This window comes from Ochotona curzoniae, unplaced genomic scaffold, assembly GCF_017591425.1.
Source record: "Ochotona curzoniae isolate NIBS_2020 unplaced genomic scaffold, NIBS_Ocur_1.0 contig_500, whole genome shotgun sequence".
Taxonomy (NCBI): Eukaryota; Metazoa; Chordata; class Mammalia; order Lagomorpha; family Ochotonidae; genus Ochotona; species Ochotona curzoniae.
In genome coordinates, this window is record NW_024466447.1 from 57,339 (window position 1) to 61,416 (window position 4,078).

Here is a 4,078-nt window from a genome sequence, read left to right on the forward strand (position 1 = left end):
ATAAAATCCAGTGGAACAGAATGAACAAAAGACTATCAAGAGGCAACAATCAAATGGAAGAAATATTATGTAACTTACACAAGATTAATATGCAGTATTTCAGCTAGGATGGAGTTGGCCCAAAGAGAGGAGCAAGAAGCCTCTTCTGAGACTCCCATGTGGGTGCAGGTTCCCAAAGTTTTGGTACCCTTTACTACCCACCACTGCCTTGCCATTAACAAGTAGGGAGCTGGATGGGAACTGGAGCAGCCAGGACAGGAACTGATGCCTTATTGAGAGAGTGGTGCGTTCAAGGTAAAGGTTTAATGACTGACCCATTGCACCATGTCTTTTTTTCTGTTTACAAACCAAACATTATATAAATCTATGGGTCTGAGATTACTTGCAGATTATAACAGCTGTTAGCCAACATATTCATGATTGTTTTTTGTTATTTAATTAGTAGGCAATCTATACTAAGTGAATGACTCTATAATAACAAAGGCCTATTATGCCATTTCTCCATGGTCTTTATGGCTCCCAAACCTAGATGCCATTAATCCAAACATGGATCCAGACCAATGGTGGGGCTTTTACCTGAGGCAAGCATGCTTCCACCATGGTATTTTTCCCATAAATTATTGTGAGAAGTTTGTCTTTGTCAATAAGGTGAGATAACTTACTAGAATGACTGCAAATCAAGGTTAGTGAAGCCTGTACAAAACTAGTGCTAAAGATAAGAAGTCCTCATATCAGTGGATTAATGAGCAAAGAAAATGTAATACACATACACTGTGGAATATTATTCAGCCATTAAAAATGAAATTCTGTCCTTCACAACAAACTGAAGCAACTAGAAACCACTATACTTAATGAAATACAACACTATTCAAGAGCAAATAGCAAGCATGTTTTCTCTCATCTGTGGTGACTAATAGATAGAATATAAAACCACCATATACAGAAGCAAGATTGACACTTCAAGAATTACAGTTTGTAGCCTTGTCTATGCTCTTGAGAGAAAATAGGGTTTTCTTGCTTTCCTATATTCTCACTGAATTTACTTAATGTAATGTTAATCTTAGAATTGAGAGTGAACTTAAACTATACCATGGTAATCACTTAGGGGAAAGAAAAAGAAAAATTAAAAATGGTGAATTAGAGTTCATAACATGGGCAGGAGGCAGAAAGGAAGTATCATTATGCCCTGAAACCTGTGTTGCAAAATTTGAAATTTGTGTTTATGATTTTACAGTTGACATTATATAATAATTATGGCTAATATCACAATTGATTCCCTAGTGGTAGATTTGTGAAGTCATTAGACTTTTATAATTGCACATTTGCTTACTATAAAGCAATTATTTATGACTTCACAAAGTGTTTTATTATATCACACATGATTATGTCAGCACTGTTGTAGGTTTATAATGTTACAAAGTTTTTTGCAATATCTATTGACCATGACATTACAATTCTAGCAGAATGAATGGTTAAACCATTGATGCTAACATCACAATGGTATAATTATGGTGTAAGCACAGCAGCTTATCACCTACCAACTGATTAAGGATAAACAACAATTATTTTTGAAAATGCAGTGATGGTTTAAAACATTAAGAGCTAGAATGAAACTAGTGTTGGTTTATGATATCACAATGACATTATATGATTTCAGAATTCACCATGTTGTCATGGTCGTTTCGTGAAAACAAAATTGATTATTGTAGCACAGTGGCTGTTTTCTGATGTGAGGCTTGATATCAAAACTGATTTTATTTGATATCAAAATTGCTTTATCACATTGGACTGGGTATAATGGCACACAGTTTGGGTTATGACTTCACATTTTTTTATGATGGCTCAATGATAGCTTTGTGGCAGCACAAATGATTATGACAATTTTATTTTTATTGTATGTCATAATGGTGACAATTCACAACTGAATTTATTATGACATCACAAGGTTTTATGACAATAAAATGGTTGTTTCTGAGAGGAAGTGTTACTGCTGGCACAGTGTGTGCTTCATAGCCTCACAAATAATTTTCATGAGACTCTAGTAGCATTATGGTATCAAAATTGCTGAGACATAACAGCCATATTTATTTATTTTTCTGTGATCAAATTTATTTTCTGTTCAAATTTCATTTGTTTGTTTTACTGTAATTTAAACCAGAGACTGCCAAGTAAACTAGGTATTTTACATTCACCACACATACCCTCAAATCTCAGCAGTTGTTAGAAAACCATTAAAACTCAGGGGCTGGGCTGGTGCTTCCGTGTGCCCAGGTGCCCAACACGACAGATGCCAGTGAGAGTTAAATTCGCTACAAGGACAGGGCTGGACTCTTTAATTCGCGAAATGAGCCATCCTGTCCCTTGCCCCCAGAGTGATGATAATGGACCTAACTTACAGCGGGAGCTCGTCCCAAGGATATGCAGCACGGAAAGATGGACTGCCCAGCGGAGGATACAGGGTCTCAGGATGTGGCAGTGACCCCGATGCCTGAGGACACAGTGGGAATGATATGACTACAGGGCAGGATGTGTCTCAGGAACAGGGGAGGTTACAGGAGAAGGTCTCTGCCCTGAAGGCTTCAACGCCATTATTCTACACAAGCTTTCAGGACCAGACTGGATTACACAGAACTGAGGCAGAACACAGACAGATAAAGCTAACACAAATCTTACCTAGGTGTTCTACCTGCCTTAAAAAAAAAAAAAAAAGTTGCAGTGGGCAGTGGCTTCCAGCGAGCACCCGGGGAAGCTGGGGTGGCAGCCCGGGGGTGGAGATGTGTCCAGGCAGGGTCCCTGTCTCCATGCTGGACACCTCCCAGCTGCAGAGGGCCGCCACACACCCCACCCTGTGAGGACCCGGAGCATTTGCATAGTTTCCAAGGCACAATTCCAGAACATATGTGTTTCAGAGACAAGACTCACTCAAGTGCCCTACTTCTAATTTTTCTGCACCATGACAATTCCCTCCTTGATTTGTTTGCCTAGCAGGAGCCTGCCAATTGTTTACTGTTACTGTAAATCACAAACTATCATCTCCTTTTTTGCTAGGTTTGGTGTAGAAAAATACTTGAAATTTAAAATACAAAACTCCAATAAAAACCGGAAATTCTTTTTAAAAGGATTTTCCTCTTCAGGAAAACAAGCAAAAATTGGCCTGTAACTTTACTCTTTACTTAATAGACACTTTTTTATGATTTTTTTAATGGTCAGCAGCTTATACACACACATCTGGGGACAGTCAGGCTTGTTGGCCAGCTCCTTCTTCCAGTTGGGTCCCAAAGCGTCTCTCTTAGTCTTGACTGACTGGAATAAAGCCAATCTTCATCAGCTTTGTTGTCTGCTGGTTCAACTTGACTTCGATCTGCAATATCTATGTGGACAGTTTCAGCCACTTTCAATGTATTTGGTTCTAAACCATGTACATTTTCTAATGTTCCCAAGCCTCGGTTGTGCCATGTTTCAGTTTAAATGAAGAAATCATCTTCCATATATTCATTCGTTACAATATTTCTGCAGTAGGGGTAGGCATTCCAGGCTATTTTTGTGAAACACCAAGGAACCTTCGGGAGCAATCATCTTAATGAAGGCAGGAACTTTGCTCTTCAGGTGGCAAATTTTGTGGGTGTACTGCCGCGTTTCACCATCTTTCTCCTATGGCTCGTTTTTTAACACTTCAATTCCTTCTCCATCGCCAGTCTCATTCTTGCTAGCTTCTGCCACAGAGTAAAGCTGTCAAACCTGATAGGCTCCAGTTCGCCTGTTGCTCAGTACTGGAAAGGGACTCCAACATCAGCATCAGAGTGTTTTTTCATATCAGGACTTCACCTCTAGATTTTATACTAATTCCTTAATGAGCACCATCTTCCTGGAAACCCCACCCCAACAGCTGCCACTGCCACTGCTGCTGCTACAGCACAGCAGTATGTATGATATCAGAATGGTCGTTGATCACATGCTGATTGCTTATTACATCAAAATGTTTTGTGACAAAAAACTGGTAGCCTATTATATGAAAATTTGATTACACCGATCAATGGTTTGTTGGTAATATCACAATTGATTACTACCTCTTTTAAAA

The 4,078-nt window shown here is 39.0% G+C and overlaps 1 pseudogene; it reads right to left on the reverse strand.

The window, feature by feature from the left end:
* Positions 1 to 3,162: 3,162 nt before the first annotated feature.
* On the reverse strand, positions 3,163 to 3,861 carry LOC121162096 (annotated as a pseudogene).
* Positions 3,862 to 4,078: the final 217 nt, after the last annotated feature.